Below are 21,353 nucleotides of genomic sequence, written 5' to 3'. Positions count from 1 at the left end.
CTGTTGATTGTCTAGTAGTACCAAAATTTAAAAATAAATATGGACAGCGTACGTTGGATTATATTGTTCCAAAAATAATTAATATGCTGCGTCTTGACTTAAAAACATGTCACAATAAAAAATAAAATTATGCTTTTATTAAGTGGTTAGAAGACATAACGTTTCCATACTGATTTATTATTTATGTGAAATTTCACTTAGAAACTCAGAATTTTTATATCTCGTTAAATACATTTTAACGATTTTCTTCTTAACTTTTTCTTTTCTTATTTTTTTTAACGTATTTTAGATCTTAATTTTAATAGGTAGTTTTAATTTTTGTTTTGTAGATACATTTTTTTCATTTCGTTTTATTTTTGTTTTTTATCTTGTTTTAGTTGCATTTATGAGCACCCACTTTCACATTTTACCTCGAAAGTTTCAAATATATTCATTTATTCTTTAATTTAATTGTATTTTTTTTCTCTATTTTTCTACTTTTTAAAGAAATAAGTATTTTTAAAGGTTTTGTCGGGTTATTTTCTTCTTCTCAATTGATACTGTTATTTTTTTATTTTTTTAAAAGTAATAATAACAAAAAAAATAGATGTTCATTATTTTATATGTTTACAATATTATGTCTGTACTCTTTTATTTGAATCTTAATAAAAACTAATGTCTGAGCACCAGATGACCAACTACTATTTAATAGTTAATCGGGAGGAATATGTTTTAATACTTTACGTTTTTATTCTTACATTGTATTAACATGTGTATTTTATTATTGTTATAAAACTTAGAAACATAAGCAGAAAAAAATAGAAAGTAAAATTAATTTGATCCTCAACGAACCAGGATTAGTTTGATGATTCCAAAGTGACTGTATTTGTAATTATTTGTCAGAGATGTGGGCCCTTCAGTTCACTCTACTCTATTGGCGTTATTTGGAGGGGAAACTTGATAAATAGATTACTTTAACTCGTGTTCTTTATTACTCACAAAATCTTTAATTAATCAAGGGCCTCGGTTACCCACAGCAATGACAAAAGTACTTACACTATCGTCCTGGTGAGTACTGTAGAAAAATCGAGTAAAAGAAATGTAACCCCTTGGTACTAGGGATTTAAATAGAGATAAAGATGCTGGTAGTATATTAGCAATATAGGCATAAAGCATTATTCAAAAGTTAGAAAGTTAAGCACTTTTTTTTTGCTCAGTCTATTGTATTTAAAGACATACTTCATTTTTATATGCATACGTTGTTTTTTAAAATATCTATAAGCATGTTCTTTGTATCAAACTGCTGTGTTACAATATGAATATAGTATATAATATATTTGCATACTTTTTTTTTAGTTTACATTTATTTACATTTGAAGTGTTTATTTCTATGAAATATTTCTGTTTTTATTATAAGGGAAAAGGCAGAGCGTCACGTGTATATTAAATGAATATATTTAACCATTTAGTTATGAATGAAATGGTACAGCACGAAATTAATATTTTTGTAATATTATATGTTATTTGTTGGAATGAAGCTTTAAAAAAACAGCCCCGATTTTGTCACAACTAAAACATAATTGAAAATAACAAAAAAAATAGGTGAAAAATATACTGTATTTAACTTTGACTTGACATCACTGGACGTTCGCAGAAAGAGGTTTTCAAATATACATAATAAATATATTAATAATTTAATAGGTATATATTTTATAAAAATTATCCTAAATTTATTTCAGAAAAATTACTGAAATTATTCATACCTACAACAAAACGCCTTACATTATTTTTCAAATAATATATCATTCTTCTTCCATTAAACGACACATACATAGCTAAACCAAATTCTTTCGAACAAAAAATGCCAGCCCAGAAAATGTCTAGTTACTTTTAAATCCAATATTAACTTTAAACCAAATAAAATAAAATCCTTAATAGTAAATACCTACCTGTAATTAAAAAAATCCTAGTTAAGATTTAAATTGACTTATAAAAAGTTTATTACACAACTTTTGAGACATAAGTTCTAACTCTATGGGATCAAGTAATATTATGTTGAGTTGGGACAATAATTAGTTACCACCGACATACGAGTATATCACCACAAATATTATATACGGTCAGAAACATAATAATAATTAAAAAATAATAATAATTATGGGACATGATATGGTAAACAGCAAAATCAAGGATTTGGTTTACATTTAAAAGAAAAGAGAAAAAGGAAAGGTCATATATTCGAAAAATCATCAAGGAGTTTCCAACTCAATTCCTTCCCGCTAAGGAAAATCCAGTCCTTAACTCCTCTCATTAAAATAGTTTTAGCCCAGTTCAGTGTTTTATTTTTAATAAACAAATTTTGTCAATAGACTATTAAAAGCAACAAAAAAAAATGAATGTCGTATTATTAGCGCTATGATTTTTTAAAGTTTTGTATTGCTGAAATAACTCCGCGTGTGACCTCAGAGGTTCTTCTCTGTCAGTTCTCCCGAATGGTTCGTTTACGGTTAGCAAACCGGATATCCTTCACAGCTCTCTTATCATTGGTTGGTTCATATGAACCAGCGACGTCGTTCAAAGTAGTAAGTTTTTATTTAAATATTTTAAAATATTTTTTTCTTACATTTTCAAGATATTTTGCCGTACAATTTAATGCTCTAATTTTACCGCGTGCAAGAAAACGTTTTTTGTATCCAATTTCCCGTAGGGCTGAAGTTTATCATTCGTGCCCTAGGAAAACCTCTTACGAACATTTAACTGAGATCTCTCCTTATTATTCGACCATTGAAAGCATCCACCACATACCTGAATTCGTTTTAAAGACTAAATGTCTAATAATTACTCGACCATTGAGGGGAGACCCTTAATCCCACTATCCACCCGCAGCTGTTATAGAGTCCTGGGGGACTCTCTGTCAGCTGCGCATAGAGGAAAATTATTATAAATATTCCTAAGGAATACAAACTATATGCAGATTAAGGAGGGGGGAGGAGGACGTATGGACAGAAGCCAAAACGTCATCCCCACCCCTCAGGATCCCCTCAATGCCTCTGTTTTTTTTTTATTTAAAAATTATGTTCACAAAAAATTTACATAAATAAACGTATCCAAATATACAAAAACATTTTCTTAAAATTATAGTAACATAACAAACATAACTTACACAAAACATAAGTAAAAACACGGATATTTACAATAAGAGAACGACTTTGGATAAAGAAGGACTCCCTGGGTGGTCAGAGGCAGAGGATCCGAATACCACCCCCGTAAGGGAAGGACAAAACAAAAGAACGTGTGCGTTCCGCTCGGAAGGAAGCACAGTCCCAACTGAATGAGCATACCACAGGAACAGTTGCCTGTCCCACCATATTTTACCCACCTAGGCGTCCGCGAATTATTCGACCAGAAGTGTGAAAGTGTAGTCTCATATCCAGCACTTTCATGTATTGGAACAGATACGGAAAATACTTTTAGAAGGGTATAAAAAGTGGCCACTTAAACCAGCCAATGACAGATCATTAGCCCTGTAAATGCTTAAACTTCTATATTCTCCCTTCTCCCTCAAAAAATGATTTCTTTCTCTGTTGCAATAATTTTTTACGTTCATAAGTAAAGTAACTTTTCTAATTCTAAGTAAAACCTTTAACGTAACAACGTTAGCATTGACACTCATTCCAATTATGTGTCAACCAAGTAGATTTTAGGCATTTTGATTTCGTTGCTAATCGATTATATAATAATTAGTATGAAAAGCAAAAGCAACGAAATATGATAATATAAACCTAATGGCGATATGGATCCATTACGACCATTACCTATTCAAGGCCTTTCGTAGGAAACGCATCCAAGGTCGAGAGTCACTGAACTGGGGACCGTTTTATGATTAAATTTGTACTAAGCGTATCACTATTATTGAGATGCATTTTTATACTGTTGTCCAAATATTAATTGATTCAAGAGGCAATAAACGCTTCTAATTATTATATTTTAATTACTCATTATATTTTGCGTGTTTATTTCTGTAAATACAGTAAGATGTATTGTTTTAATTCAAATAGTATCTCATTTTTTTTATATATTTATTTTAACAGACTGTTTAATATTAACAACTATATTTTTACAATGAGGAAGTTCAGTGGTTTTTTTATTGTTAATAAGACTATTAAACTAAGCCAATTTTTTTTTTAATCTTACATATCGTATTTTCATCGCTACGATTTTTTAAAGTTTTGTATTTCTGAAATAACTCCGCGTGTAACGTCAGAGGTTCATTTCCGCTTATTCTCATTCAGTTCTTCCCATTGGTCCAGAAGCGGACCGGAAATCTTCCATAGCTCTTAGATCACAGGTTGATTCACATGAACCAGTGACGTCATTCAAAGTAGTGCGTTTATTAAAATATTTTACATTATTTTTTCCGTACATTTTCAAGAAACTTTGCGTTACTATTTAATTATTTAATTTTTACCCCGCGCAAGAAAACATTTTTCTATCCAATTTCCCGTAAGGCTGAAGCTCCTCATTGGTACACATGTTATTTATATTCTTATGTATTATATAACTTAAAAATTGTTTTGTTTTAAATAAATGTTTGTGTTCTTATCATTTACCCAAATATTTAATTTTGAGGTCCATTTCCAACGAGTTGTAAATAATTCACTATTAGAAAATGGGAATTAAGGTAGAGTGGAATTCGAACCACGGACTTTTGAGCCGTGAGTCCGAGATACTAGCCACGGGACCACAACTATATTATTTATGTTTAAGTAACATTATGTATTCTTAGCACATATATATACTTTATATTTATATAATAATGATTATTTAGTTCGTACATTTGATTAGCTATGCATTTTTTGTTCCTGTTATATTAGTATAAAACTACTTTAACACATCTCCATCTTAGAACTGGCTGAGCCATGTTATATGGAAAATATTCTAACCAGAGGACGCTCCGTACTCATTTTGTAATTCACTAGTATTATATACTCGTAGATTCCCTGGTATTAAATATGTACTTATTTATGCAACAAATTTATTTAAAAAAATATGTAACTAAAGGAAAATACATAAACAAGTGATCCTAATATACTAGGTTACGAGTTGGTCACTGTAGCACAAATAGCCATCTGTTCAAAATTAATGTAGAGGGAAGTCCATGGTGTGAATGTGGTGTGGACCACAAGACTCCAGATTGCATATTTTTCTGTTGTCCAATAAGAGACAGATGTAGTATAAACTCCTCTTTAATAATATATCCTTATCCCATGAATATATCATCAGTTCTCTCCATCCCACTATGTAGGAAGATTCTTGTCAGAAAATGAGATAGATTTCCAGGTTTCTTCGGCTTCTTTCGTTTTTACACAATCATATTCCCGATGGTAAGTATATTTTTACCCTTGGCATAAATCATCCTTTTTAGGATATAAGGCTTTTATAAAAATCGATCGTTTTCATACTGATGTTTTCTTCTTATTTCTGTGGATAATTTATACTGCTTCCTTTTTCTGAAAATCACCTTAAGGGCGTTAAATAAGTAGATGTACGAGTATATTTTTTGCGTATCCCTCAACGTACAACTCGACAGCGAAATTGTTTCATGTTGGTATTTCGAGCACAAATAATAATAATAATGTATCTTTTCCCAGAATTCTAAATTATTATAATAACTTTTTTTATGAAATCGGCACATATTTCCTCACTCTAAACAACTGTAAAGAAAATGCTAGAACCTAAATTGCAAATAATAATTATCATTTAATCTAACTGTATCTTTTTAAAAATGTTTAACATGCTATATTGTTTTTTGGTATACTTTCATATTATATTTATTTTCTCTCGTTTGAAAGAAGAAAGGAAGGAAGGCTGATCTGGGGTTACTCCGAGTGTATCCGCTGACGAAATGATTTTTTTAAGACAGATTAAAAAAAAAACTTTTCGTATTATTATGTACTTTTTCATTATTATTGTTATATTTTTACAGGTGGAATTATAAGAAGTGGTTTTTCACGGGTACGATTTATTTTTTATTTTTTTTATTTGCATTGTATTTACTTATATATAGAAAACTATAATTGACCAATAATTTTGGTTTATTTGTAAACGTTGTATTTTTTTGTTACAATGGCTGTTGTTTTCTTTTAATAAATAAAAATAAAATGCGCTGTGTAATATTAAAAAAACCCGAATATTTTAAGTCTTACTGTTTTCACTTTGACTGTAATTTTGCGGAAATAATTTAAAAAAATTAAATATGATTGATCAAGCAACAAAAAGTAGCTTGGTGAGATTTTTTATTGTTTCCTGTATATCTTCTTGTTTTTTTGTGTATTTACATGTACTTCAATAAATAAATAAATGCCAGTCAATTATAATAATATTTTTATCATACATTTCCTAATAAGTGGAAAAAAAAGAAGTTCATCAAAGATTTACTGATGGGCTACTCGCAAAGGTTCGCTTTTGACCTGATGCAACTACGCCAAAGCCAAGTGAGGGTTATTCATTCCATTAAATAGCCTGGTTCTTTAAATACCTCGACTCGGAGGGCGAGAATTAACGTATGGAGACCTGTCTCAAAAGGTCGCAGTGGCGTCAGAACCCTGATCCCCATCTTTAAGAGTAAAAATAGGTAAGAATTTCAGCTATTTTGCTTCATAAAAATTAACTTTTTTAAAATTTTTTATTTAATAGCATAATTATACATTTTTACAATTTAAAAAAAATTTCACTTGTTATATTTTTACTAAAACTAAAATCCCACCAAGCCACTTTTTGTAGCTTGTTGGTGAAGATTATATTTATACTGACTTAATAATATTATTTACATTTATAAAAACAATGAATAACAGATAAAAATTAACAGCCGGAAAGATCAGAATAAACATGTTTATACAAATAATGATATATAAATTTATTTTTTAAATACAAGAAAATATATGAAAAATTAAAATACTTACACCTAAGCTACTATTCATTTATAAACTCTTGATCGAGTAGCCACTCTCTTATTTTGCTCTTGTTACAATGTGAGTTAAATTTAAGTTCTTTCGGGAATAAATAAAAAAATCTAGGTACCAAATATTTGAGAGTTCTATTTCCATATTTATTACATACTTTTGGTACTACCGAGCCATCATTAGACGTGAAGCGTGTATTATGTTTATGTTTGAGAGGAAACTTGAATGCATTACTATTAAATTGTTCCAAAATGATGCAATGCCACAGTAGTCCTCGAACAGACAGAGTTTTGATGGTTTTGTACAGGAGATCATTATTACTTCTTTGTTCGTAAATATCTGCAGGTACAATTCGCTTAACTATAGAATACTGTAGACCCTGGATCATTTTAATATTAGTTTTAGTCGAATGTCCCCACGACTTTATACCATATCTTATTATTGATTCTACTAAAGAAAAATAAACAATTTTAAGAGTGATTTTAGGCAAAATAAAAAGATAACAGATGGAAGAATTTAAAAAACATACCATCGTCAAAAGTCGAGCATCTAGTACTACTCGAGAGATATTTTTGACGATTGGCATTAGTTTGTCGCCGACACTTGACGATTGTCAAAATGCGAGTGCACGAAGAACGTTATTTTTTGTCCGAACTTGACGATTGCCAAAAAATGGAGTGTACATCTGAAAGAGTCTACAGTTTATAAAAGTCGATACGCTGACTCGCTGTCTGCTAACGATCTAAAAAAGATGACGCAAATACTCGAGTCGTCATAGCACAGAGTTCGATAGCGTTTGATTGTTTAGATAACTCGCTGATTTAAGAGTGTAATTAAATTGAATCAAAACGTTAATGAGTAATTTATAATTTATAGATCGTTTCCGAAAGATTAGTTTCCAAATTGGGAGATCATAAAAGTGTATAAATTCCATTCGATATAATTTCAATATTTGGGTGGGCATCCTGCAGTTTTCATGTAGCAAAGAATAATAAATAGTTATTCAAAGACAAAAAAATATTGAAGCCAACTCTAAGCACTGCAGTAAAACGCGGGAAAAGCAGGGAAAACATATGATTTCGCCATTTTATTTAAAACCGCAAAAAGAAAATTAACATCAGAAAAACAAATTGGCACCCCAATTACAGCGTACCTGGATAATTTTTATTAGATGGAAGGTAAAGATTTCGATATTAAGCCGCGGGTTCGCAAAATTCGAGATCTATTTCACACACATAACTTAATTATTTGATACATCGAACTGTCTATTTTTTTTTACGTTTTTCACATTTCATTCAAATATTTATTTTATTTCTTCTTTCCTAATTTTCGTCAGTCAGGTTTTTATTCCTCTTTTGAAATATTGTTTGTTATCAGTAAAGTCAATTTCAAGGGAAAGCGTATTAAATAATTTTTCAGAAAAATAATCCTCGCACCTTTGTCCGAATGCCGTGTTAAAGGGAGGAATATTGACAATGATATTATTTCTTGCCCTTGTTACATATTCAGATCCCTGATCAGGGTGATGACGATGTCCATCTCCAAATATGTCTAGCAGAATAATAACAATAATTACTATTATCACAATAATTATAATAACTTAAGATGTTTAATAATTTACTTTTAAAACAATAAAAATATATTCTTATTATTTTATTTTCCTTTTTTTTACAGTGACGTCGAGTTTGTATTAAAATAAGAATCCTATAAAAATAAAGAATTCAATAGATTCTTTTTTAATCAACTGACCGCAAAGGAACACAAAGGATATAAAACATAAAATGATAATAAATATTTTATTAATCATCGTTTGATTTTAAATTTATTGCGGGAAAGGTATGCATTATCCAGTCATTCCTTCGGGAATTCAGTAAACATCCTGAACGATTAAAATAATGCACGAAAGACTGGAAACCTTGTTTATTCATTTCGTTTTATTTTGTGATTCATAGCCATTTTATTTTCCGAGTGTTGTCATATTAAACATGGCGAGAAATATTGTTTTTGGCAATTTTCCAATTCGTGACTCTGTTGCGATGGTTTTGCCGGTGAATCGGATTTTGGAAGAAACACCCACACGAAATAAACACAAGTGCTCATAAAATATCTCAAGCCTCGTGAATTGTTTATTAAACGTGATTAAATTTTCGTGAACAATTCAGTCAAAAGTATAGCAACAAAATGATTTCTACACGGGGATTAAAGACATGGATATTATAGTAGTCTCAAGATAAGTATGCCTACGCTCATATGGAGACCAATGTGTACCAAAAAAATTGTTAGCATAGGCATCTTTATCTGGCGATTACTATGCATCTTCTTTATCATAATTTGGCTCAATGCTGAGAATCGTAGTCTCCGGGGTTCAGGCATTAGCTGCACAATGTCTCAATTCCTAACGCTCCAGGGCCAAGTTAAGGCGGTAGAAGGAAATCATGTGATTTTGTCATTTTAAAATATGTTTTTTTTTTAATCACGCCGTTTGAAAGTACACTTTAAAGTTTTATAAAACTAAAATATAATGAGGAACTTCAGCCCTACGGAAAAATGGATACGAAAAATGTTATAATGAAAAAATATTTAAATAAAAACACGCAATGAACGACGTCACTAATTCATATGAATCGACCAATTGTAAGAGAGTTGTGGAAGATTTCCGGTTTACTTACCGTCAACGGATCAATCGGCGGAACTGACCGAGAAAAAGCGGAAGAGAAATTGAGACGTCACACGCGGAATAATTTCAGAAATACAAAACTTTAAAAAATCATAGCGCTGATAATACGATATTTTTTTTTTGCTCAGTGTAATAATCTATTAACAATTTAAAAAAATGAAAAAATCACTGAACTTCTTCACTGGAATTTGTTCCAAGAGAGAAGAAAAACTTTTTTGAAAAAGAATTATGAAAGTCAAGGCATTTACAAGACTTGTGACCTGTCATTTGCTGCTTTTTTTATAATAACCCGTTAAACCTCTATTTTAGATTTTTTACAGGCTTGTCAGAAGGTAAAAAGAAATGATGTTGAAGGATTTCGTTTGTTTGAATAAAAAAGAGCTTAAAAGCGTATTTGACCAACTAAGCGGATGAGCGTCGGACGCGAACTAGAAAAGCGGCTGGGTAGAGGAGGGGTAGAGGTTTGTGGAAGGGATGATAGTCCGCGACATTAAGGATTGTTTCCATTTAAAATTAAACATATTTTTTAAAATTCATTTAAACGTGGGTTTTAAATGGATTTTTCTAAAGTTTACCAAAAGGAACGTTCCTCTGAAGTTTCACGGTGTGGTTCCGAAATACCGTGTATAAAGTCTACAAAAATTTACTGTCTATTTATTTTAATGATTTCCTTTCAAAATATACGGAAAATTAACGAAATGGACGAAACTAGTGAAAAAATACTACGTTGCTTAATAAAGCTTTAGTTTTTCCATTAACAATAGTTAATGCAAAAACTAAAGCCCCGGAGAACACTTGAGAATATTTTTGAAGCAATTAAACTATCTACAAAAGGAGCATTTTAATAATTATTAAGAAGCTGCACAACGTCGCAAAATCAATACATTACAATCTAGAAGAACCATAAGCCGGATTCCCTCTTCCTTTACAAAATAGTCAACACCTTAGATTACCCTCAACTCCCCGAGAAAATTAAATTAATTACTCGGTTGTAACAAAAGGGAAATATCACGTACTACGAATACCGATAAAAGTATATGAAATGGATTAAGAATAATTAACTATATTTTCAAAATTAGTGTGAATATTGTGGAGAAATGTTTTCAAATATAAATTTTAAAAAGAAAATATAATTCTATCACTAGAAAAACGCAACATGTTTGGTATTGATAGTTGTGACGTCAAGATTCGTGACGATGTTCTAAAAAAATGAATGGTTTTGAAAAAAGTTGAAAATAAACATGAATCGTGACATATTAGGGGCGTGGCCAATGCAATGACCGTTTTTACGGGAATTTAAAATTACAAATTTAAAAATATTTATTATGCTACTAATGAATAGCAATTTTTTTTTTTTTATTAGACAGTATTTTATACCACGACTTTAAAAATGTTTTAAAAAGTGATATTTTCTTTTGTTTCACATTGGTATATCACGCACAAATAGTAAAAGGAATGCATCTTTTTCCAGAATCCTACATTTTTAAAACTATTTTTTTCTGAAATCGATATATATTTTCTCATAATCTTTATTGTTTCAGATATTTTTTGATTTCGTTATATTTTCTCATTCTAAACGTTTATAAAGAAAATGCTAGAGCCTTTACAAATAATAATTATAATTTCATTTAACAAACTCTACATTTATTTATTTTTTAATGTATTCTTTCATATTATACATTTTTTCTCTTGTTTTAAAGAAAATAAGGGTTAATTTTGGGGTCACTCCGTATGGATTCGTTGGCGAAAAGGTTTTCTTAAGACCGAGTTAACAACAAAAAACTGTTTATATTTATGTGTTATTTTATTACCATTGTTTTTTTTTCTTTTTGAGTGATGTGGAACGACTTTACACAAGCACGATTTTTTGATTTTAGTTCCGTATTTAGTAACATATAGAAAACTGTGATTTTGATTTATTTGTAAACATGGCGTTTTTGTTGTGATGACTGTTGTTTTCTTGAAAAAAACAAATAAAAGGTTATAAAATATCAGTTTTCTTGTCTTTACTAAAATATTTGATTTACTCACAGGAATCGCAAATACGGATGAATATTTACTTAAGTAAATAAATAGTAAAAAAAGCCAGGCATATTATATTGCATGGTTATACTCATTTGTTTATAGATATGTGACACCATGTTATGTTTTGATGCGTGATCGCAAAACAAAATTCGCACTGTGTATTTACGATGGTAGAAATAAATATGTTCTCTTCATTTGCTTTAATTAGGCATTTAAGACGTACACAAGTATCGAAATATATAATAAAATAAATAGATAATGTTCCTATTCAAGTATTGAAATTTGAGTAATGAAATAGGCACGTTACAAGCGCCCTGTAAATGGTATTTAGATTCGTGGGTAATTGCCTTTCTTGTCTCCATTTTCTAACATACATTTGTCGTGATCAGACATGATGCTAGGCAGAAAAATGCCGCCACACTGCAACCGTGATAAACAGAACAGGTGTGCTATGCTAAATTTTCTCGCGGGGATGGAGATGATTTCTACTTGGGGATTTTTAGTTTTTACATGCGACTACACTTTGCTTCATATGTTACGCCAAATCACGTGAAATAAATACGAACATGTGAAACCAAACATGATGATTTTATTTTAAAACATTATTGCAACCTTAATTGCATGGCCACAGTGGCGAGCGTTTGCATTTGCGGGCCAGGAGTCGGGGCGCGACGCCGCGCGCGATTTTACGCGCGGTTTGCGGGGAAGTCAACCCAGTTTAAAAAAACAAAAAAAAATGTTTTGATATTTTAGATGGGAGTTGCATTGTTTTATTTACCCCGCTTATTATGTTTCATAAAATTGGATTTTTTTGCTTTTACATAAGCCCAAATTTTATCTTTAATTGTTTTAATTAAAACGGATATTCTATACTCGTAGTGGGCCAACCAGGAACTTCTTAAAATCAAAAAATCCACTCAAAAGCTTAGCCGATAGCGGGAAGATTGCTCTGTATTCCTTATATGACCTGATTGCTATTTGTCTTTGGACGAAGTCCAGTTTCCCAAGGTTGAATTTATTTTTACTTGGTACTTTACACACCATACAACACCGCTTGTTTGCAAATCTACGCAAGTAGCACAAAATGCCGTGTCACTCGCTTCAAGATCACTCTGGTTTGACTCCCCTGCAAACCACATGGGCAGACCTTAAATCGCGCGAGGTGCTCGCACGCGGCCGCCCAGTCCACGCTCGCCACTGTGGCCATGCACATAACCCGAAACACTAAATAAGGTCGAATTGATTGAACCGTATACTTTTTTCCGTTTTTCAAACAGTTTAATAATGTCGAAATAAAAACTCTTTAAAAAAAAGATTTTTTTTTAGAGTATTCACACAAACACTAATTTTTGTGGATGTAGCTACTACACTAGCGAATAGGCACGTGTCAAATATATCAATTTGTTTTTATTTATCTCTCAGATAAATTACAATATTATTTTAGTTTTTATAACAAAAGTATTTTTTAAATACAAAAAAAATACGGAAAAAAGATCTTGTCCTTTACATTCTATACATAGTATCTTATATTTTCGTTAAACTTACATAAATGTATTGACATTTAAAGCATCCGTTAAAGCTTAAATAAGGTTTACACGTGCAAGCTATATCTGCCCACTAAAAAACTACTGTTGATTAAAATTATTATTTTAAAATGTAAACTACAAACTTTTACCAGTCTATTTTTTGTTCTTGCAGTTTTAAAGAAACAAGTGAATATTTCATTACGAATTGAGACAAATTAACATGCAGACGATGGTAGGTATGTATTGATACTTAAGCCATATCTACATCTCTCGCTGTAAGGTAACGTTGCGGTCGATAAAGAACAACCCTCGCGTGTCTAGAGTCTAGAGCACCCTACCGTAAAGGATGAGGAATGAGGAACCTACCTGGCTGTGGGGGGATTCAGGAATATGAATCAGTGGGAAAGTGTTTGTAGCAGGACGACGATAAAGGTTTTAATTAATTGTAGAATTTTAATAAATGAAGCGCACCTACATATCTGTGACAAATAAATATCTGGTAAAGAAATACAAGTTTAATGTACTATTAGCTGATTGTGCAGGGGAGCCGCATTACGTTTCAAACTGATTTAATTATTTAACTGGGTTGTGGTCCCGTGGCTAGTGCCTCGGGCTCACGGGTTAAATGTCCGTGGTTCGAATCCCACTGTAACCCATCTTGACAAAAGGGCTTCTGATGGTTAGTTATTTACAATGCGTTGAAAATGGCCCTCAAAATAAAATATTTGGGTAAATTACAAGAAAACAAATATTTATTTATTAAACAAAAAAAAAACTTTTTGGCTACTATCTTAGAATGAACGTTAAATCCGTAAACTTAATAATAAAAGACGTGAAGAATATTGTGTTTCATCTCATATTTGCTTTTTCCATTTTGTTTGAATAAAAAATTCAAACAAAAAGGAAGTACAGTAGTTCTTTTGTTTTTTTTTTCATTTGTTAATATAAGGTTAATATACTATAAAACTCAGCCAACTTAAAAAAAAAACATTTTTATTTAAGGCTATGATTTTTTAAACGTTTTGCAATTTTGAAATTACTCCGCGTGTGACGTCGCAAGTTCTCTCCGGTGTGTTCTGCTGATTAGTGAATTGGTTTTCCGTAAACACCCTGTCGTTGGTTGATTCACAAGAAAACGTAACGTCATTCAAAGTAGTTCTTTTTTTACTTAATTTTTACTGTGTGAAAGAAAACATTTTTTTATCCAATTTCACGTAGCACTGAAATTCATAATGGGTAGTCAACTTGTAAACCTATTATGTTATCTATTTCATAGAAAAAGCTGTAAAGGTTTTTTTTGGTTTACATCAGAAAATTGTTATAAAACTAAGTTATTACTTAGTTCGCCTACCATGCTTAAAATTCTAGGTTCGATTACTGGCACGTGAAATATTGTTTTAAAATGTGGTTCAACACTCAAATATCGAATGTCCTAGATTGGCACATAAAATTTAAGACTAATCATTTTACCTTTCATGTAAAAAAAAATATAAAGATACCCTGCAATTGGAGTACTAATGCAATGCCCTTTGCACCGCAGCAATTTAATAAATAAATGATAATGGAAATGGAGATAAAACATCAATTAAGAATCGCCAAAACCTATCTGCACCTGATGATGCATAGGGCATTGCATTGGCAAAGTAAATAAAGCGTATCTCGATCATCTGTTGCAGGAAGGCAAGGTTATGAGTCTTACGCTTCAGGTGCCAGTCCAGATACAATTAAAGATTGTAGTGTAAATCTACCTTATAAAGAAATATTTTATGTCAACCTTACCGAGAGTCGAACTCGGGACCTCAAGCATGGTAGGCAAATGCACCAACCACTGCTCTATGAAGCTGGCTAATTCCCATTCCCTTTTCATATTTTTTTACCTTAGAGTAGCTATCAACTTGAAAACGCCGTCTAGGATTCTGGTGTTATTTTATTTTGTTTTTTATAATTTTTTTTATTTGATTAAATTGAGTAAATTAATTTTTTTTAAATTTATTTTTATAAATTAAGGTAATTCAAAAAAGATATATACTGGAAAATATACCATTTGTAGGTATTAGTCGATATAATTTCCAAACTTACTATCTGATCCCACATTCCACATCATTTAACATGTACATAATGTACTTTTTTATTTTATTAAAGTTAATATGTGCAAGCCTTATCTCCCAATTAAAAGAACAGCGGTTATTTTTAATTCATTAAGTTTTTTTTTAATTTTGTAAATGTACTTTTAAAATTTTATCTATTAGTATATATTGATGTAGTTTTTAATACAAAATTTTGACCAAGCTCTTCTTTTTGACCAATCTGTTTTTTGGTTGGCTGAAAGATATGATTTTACTGTACTTATTCTACATACTTGAAGTTTTAAATAAATAAATAACTTCACGTGCACATATATCTTCAAATCTTTAATGTATAATTACACATAATATGTAGATGGATGGTTGTTTTTTTATTTATCATTTCTTATATAATACAACACAAAATAAGTTGTGCATGTGTACTTGTTAATTAAGATTTCTCACACAGAATTGTATTCTTCATCCGCCTGGACACAGACACCCAAAAGAACACTATACTATAACCCTACATAGCTGATGTTATTGTAGTATAAATACCTGCGTAACACAGTATAATTTATTTATTCATAATTGCACGATAGTTTAAAACCAGTCTTAAATCTTTTACAAAATCCTTGCATAAAACTGACAGGCTCGGAATTTTACAAATTTGTCGCCTTTATTTAAACATTACATTGCAGTGCTATCTTGATCGTTAATTACACGAAGGTCAGATGATCGGAAGCTTCAAAACAAGTGCAATTTGAATATATTCACTGCAGTTACAAATTATGTTCAATAAACTTTCGGTGTGTATCTCACGGTGTTTTTTTTAATTTAAAACGTTATTTTTTCTAAGCAAATGTGATAAAGATACCGCATAATGCTGAAAATTAAAATATTTGATAGTTCAAAAGTTAACAGTGAAATGAATGATAATTACTACAATCATAATCTATTAATTATGCATGTACAGATTCATTTTAATAAAAGCATTTTGGTTATTGTTTATAATATATTTAAAACATTAACTTTCTGGTCAAACATTTAAATCAATGTTAGTAAATTTTAGTATATATCCACGTGGTATTCTCGATCTTCTTTGCCCCCTGATTAATTTGAAGAATATTTTTTTTAATGTGGCGACATTTTGCTTCATATAATGGCCACACTGGTGATTAAACGTCAAATGGTGTATAAAACTGCTCCAAAAACGGAAATAAAACTAATACGGTTTGGGCAATTCAACTTAATTAAGTGTTTTGGGTAGTGCTTAAGGTCGCAACAATGTTCTAAATGAATCTAATCACCAGTTTATTTATTGTACATTTTTTGAGATATAAGTTCTAACTCCATGGGACCTCCTGTGTAAAGTCCTGTGTTGAGATGGGACGAGCAAGTAGTTGACACAGACACATGAGTATATCACCTCAAATATAGGATCAAAAATATAAAAATAAAAAAATAAAAAAAAACGTATTTGGTAAACAGTAAACTCAAACATTCGGAAAAGCATCAAGGAATTTCCTACTCTAATCCCTCCCACTAAGGAAAATCCAGTCCTTATCTCCTTTCCTGAAAATCGTTTTTGTCTTTGAGAGCTTAATACGCTATTCTAAAAAATTGAACACCCTCGGTGCGTTAAATGAGAGATGTCTCTGAGCAAAAGTCGTACGGGTTTTGGGTATGGCATAATTCATGCTCTGGGAAAACTTCGTACGGACATTTTGCTGAGACCTCTCCTTATTGTTCGAGCAGAAGTGTGTAAGTGCTTCTTTTAGGTACGTGTGGCCATTATGTGAAGCAAAGTCTCGTCACTTCAAATTAATCACTCTCTAGGGGGTAGAAAGGATCAAGAATACCACCCCTGGGAGTGTATAGGGCATTGTATTCGTACACCAAATGCAAGGTATCATCTGTTACATGAAGTTAAGGTGATAATTCTTACGCTTCAGGTGCCAAATTCAGGGCAAAAAAATATTGCAGTGTACAGCCACCTTTAAAGTCAATATTTTATGTTAACTTTTCCAGAATCGTACCCAGGGCCGCAGTAACAATCGGAAGTTAAGGAGTTGAAGATTAATTCTCGATTACGAAGATACGCTATCAACCCTTTATCTTCAAGATTTTGGGTAGGTACATCGATATGTATATTAAATAATAATAACACCCGAGTCGAAGGTAATCTGAGATATCTCGACTACAGGTTTCAGCTGAGACGAAGTTTTGGCAATTTTTCGGCCGAATCGGTGGGTCACTACCGTTTAATAAATAAGTAAATGAATATTGGTACAAATGTAAATAAGTTATATTTTTGGATGCACGGTGCTTTGAGTTTATAGGTTCGTATGATTTTTCAATTTTTTATTCCGGTAAAATGGTTATATAGTGCAGAGCCAATTCCACGATTTATGTAACGTGAAAACATTCACATGACTGTTAGCTTTTGGTTAAAGTATAAAAATGGTCCATTTTTTATTTCAAATAAAGGTAATGATCGCATAGCTTTGTGGAAACTCGCCCCTATAATGTAAAGAGACACGATAGGTTTGAGTCATCAAGATTTATGATATTTTAACATTTAAAATACTTATGACCAATTGTTAAATAATTGATACTTTAGTAGACAATTTGATCAAACGAATGAATATTAAAGGAAGTATTTGTCCGCCTCGTGATCAAATGATCAGCGCGTTTTTCTACCATACAAGAGATCTTGGATTCGACTCCCGAAATAGTTGAAAAGAAATATTTATTTGGTAAAGTGTTTTTACACAAGAATATTTCATAGTTCCTAGACTGGCACCTGCTGTGTATGACTGATCATCTTACGTTTATGAAACAGCAATAATTAAGATATGTTGTAGTTGGTTTACTAATGTAGTAACCTATGCACCATTAGGTGTGGAAACGAAATGATAATGGTCATATTGTGTTTAGGTACTGAATACTATTAAGTTTGGTAATTTTGATTTTCATTTACGCTTTTTTTTAAATTTTGTGTAATATTTTTTTCTGCGTCCGGGCGGGTGAAGTATATAGTTCTGTGTGTGAAATAGAACCAGAACCCTGAGTGTTTTCGACTCGATGGCTGCTATCAGGTAAACATCCTGAATACGGAAATCGAAAGGAGATAAAACAGCCTCGTTGTGTAGTGGTTGGGGCGTTCGCCTACAATTCTTTAGATCCTGGGTTTGATTCCTGGCAGAGTGAACGTGAAATATTGATTTTAAATGTTGTTTACAGATGATATAAATTTATTATGAAATGCTTCGTAATAAATAGTAAACAATTAAAAACGTTTTTTGCACAAAATCAACAAAAGATTTCTCTTTAATCTGTGCGTAAGTTTTATTTGATATTTGATCAAATGAAAATGTGTTTGCCGAGAACGATTTGATAAAATTCAATAAAAATTTACGCTATTCCAAGAATCACTAGCTCGAATATTCATAACTCTGTCAGTTTTTGACTGGCTGAGACTTACATATTTAAAATATATATTCTTTACGTGGGTGTAAAAAAAACGACAAAAACTCACATATATAAAATATTTTTTTAAGTTACCTTATATGTACATTGAAAAAAAAAATAAACAGATACATATTATGTAAAATAATAGTAAATAACAGCTAACGTGTTCATGACAGACAAAAACATTTATTTATTTATAAAATGTACATAGTAAATAAATAACCAGTCCTTTACATGCAAATTTTGTTTTTATGTTTTAAAAACATGTAAATATTTAGGTCAAGATGAAGTAAAAAAAATGGCTATCAAAGTTAAGAACGTCATTAATTTTGTGTATATACATGTTATCCCTACCGCCCTTAGTTATGAATCGGCCGTAAAGGTTGTATTTCAAATTAATAATCGAATTAAAACTGTTTAGATTTCATTTTAAATACTATAAAAATGATTTTAGACTCACCCGAGTCACGTCGATAGAGCTTTCGGCCGCACCTCTCTGGATTCTGCGCAGAAACTGAAAGTATTTACTTGTTTTCCAGAGGGTACTTTTCCTCTCGCGAAAACAGATGGTACGCCAAATTCCCGCCACGGACTCAAAATATTAACCACAAGTGTCGCGTCAAACAAAACAACTTTATATAGGCATTTCGAAATGAGCTTTTGGACAGATTGCGCGATCGTATTCCCAAGCGCCGACCTGTATTTTTGCTTTCATTTTCAAACCCTTATTGCGAAGAAGTATTAACTTGTCAATTTTCACCTTCGCGGCAACTTTAAGTTATGTAATGTCATGCGAAAATTCCCGTGGTAAATTTCTGCCGTGTATAGATGGCAGTTTAAGTGATATTTTTAGATTTGAAGTATTTCGCTCGTCCGCACGGGTGACCATCGGCTCGCACGAAAATAAACTGCCTGAAGGCGCGCGCCATCACAACAGACGCCATTTTAGCGTCGCGCCGTTACCATGGTTGCGGGTAACGGCGCATGCGTGCGGCGATCCTTCACTATCAGTATCAATAAGCGCGGTAAATGATTAGAGACGTCATAATATGAATATTATCAGCCTTGCACAGCACAGTGGCTGGTGGTTAAAAGCAAAGTGACCGCGATAATTATTATTCTGATAGGTAGCAGATTGGGAGAAGCGATTACTCATACCTCAGTAGATACCCATGTATTTATGTTTGCTGCTCACGGTCAAATTATAATAAAACATGTTTTTTTTTGCTTTTTCTTTACGCTAACTACGACAAGTACCTACTTCTATAATAAAAAATCAAACTTACAATTATTACAATAGAATGAATTAATGCTCGTACGAGGTTTTCCCGTAATTTGAATGATTTAATACCAAAAACACGCACGACTTTTGCTCAGAGAAATTTATCTTTTCTGGCCTCAAGACTGTTAAATGTCCTGGATGAACATATTAAGTTCTACAAAACGAAAGCCACTAATATAAGAAGTGCACAAGTTTGGATTTTGTTTAAGGAAAGAGATCATTGCAGGAGACTGCTGCGAGAGATTGTATATATTTATATACTATTAAGCGCGTTTTCAGATGTTTATATAACACTTTCCATTATGTTGTATCCCAACTCAACACAGGGCTTTTGGCCTCATAGAGTTAGGGATACGTTATTATTTTTTCGTAATGTATATGTATTTGTATGAATGAATGAATAAATAAATAAATTATACTGCTATAATGTTATGTATCAGAAACGAAATGCATCTTCAAGATTCATCATTGGATTTTATCTAAGGGAAGAGACATGAAACTGCCAATGTGAGACTGAATAAATTTATATTAAATATTAAAATAGTAAACACATGATGTGTTCTAATAAAGAAAAATAATAATTATGATTCTATAAATTATTTATCAAATATACTTGATATGCAATAAATCTAGGTTTAAAAGTATTTTTTCTTCATATTCTAATACGCAGTTTTTCAACGAATAAAAAAATGTTCTTATTAATTTAATTATACGTATAATGTTTTGATTATTTTCTCCAAACTACTGTAGCCAAGCATTCCCAGTATAAAGTCTGACAGGTACAACTAAGGATAGTATCCGCTTAGGGGAAGAATTACAGAGGTAGGTACTCTCTTCCTTCTCTCTATGCGAATCGGGTTGTAGTCCCGTGGCTAGTGTCTCGGACTCGCGGATCCATGGTCCGTGGTTCGAATCCAATTCTGCTTCAACTTGATTTCCATTTTTTAATAGCGAATTATTAATTTTAAAATAAATACTTGGGTGAAGCATAGGAAGGAAAATATTTATTTTTCTATTAAAAAAAAAAAAAAGATAATATTGTTGGACTAATTGAACCTCATGAAATATACCTACTTCCAAAATGTATCTTAAAAAAATATGCTGGCTTTCCAATAAAATAAAATAAACTAATATACTTTTTAGACGCCATTTCCCCGTAGAGGTAAGCAGAGAGTATTAACCGCAACACACGTTTCTCCTGGCATACATTTCTAGCTTCCTACACATTCATACATTCATATATCTTGTCACACACGCTCTTCGGTTCTGCCTGCTTTTGACACGACCAGACCTAAGATCTTGGTATACCTGATTATGCCACGTCTTCCTTGGTCGTCCTCATCCCACGTTACCGTTCATTCTTGT

At 31.5% G+C, this 21,353-nt stretch overlaps 1 protein-coding gene across 1 annotated transcript in view; it reads right to left on the bottom strand.

Moving 5' to 3' along the window:
• axed (BTB/POZ domain-containing protein axundead) overlaps positions 1 to 19,811 on the bottom strand; it is a 52,662-nt gene extending 32,851 nt beyond the window's left edge. The window contains exon 1 of the mRNA XM_088234633.1: positions 19,167 to 19,811. The gene's annotated coding sequence lies outside the window, so the exon portion shown is untranslated. The remainder of the gene's footprint in view (positions 1 to 19,166) is intronic.
• Between the last annotated feature and the right edge of the window lie 1,542 nt (positions 19,812 to 21,353).

Source organism: Micrasema longulum, unplaced genomic scaffold (assembly GCF_059751315.1).
Source record: "Micrasema longulum isolate JH-2025_06_02 unplaced genomic scaffold, ASM5975131v1 h1tg001263l, whole genome shotgun sequence".
Taxonomy (NCBI): domain Eukaryota; kingdom Metazoa; phylum Arthropoda; class Insecta; order Trichoptera; family Brachycentridae; genus Micrasema; species Micrasema longulum.
The sequence above is the reverse complement of the archived record's forward strand: the minus strand, read 5'-3'. Positions and strand labels throughout refer to the sequence as shown.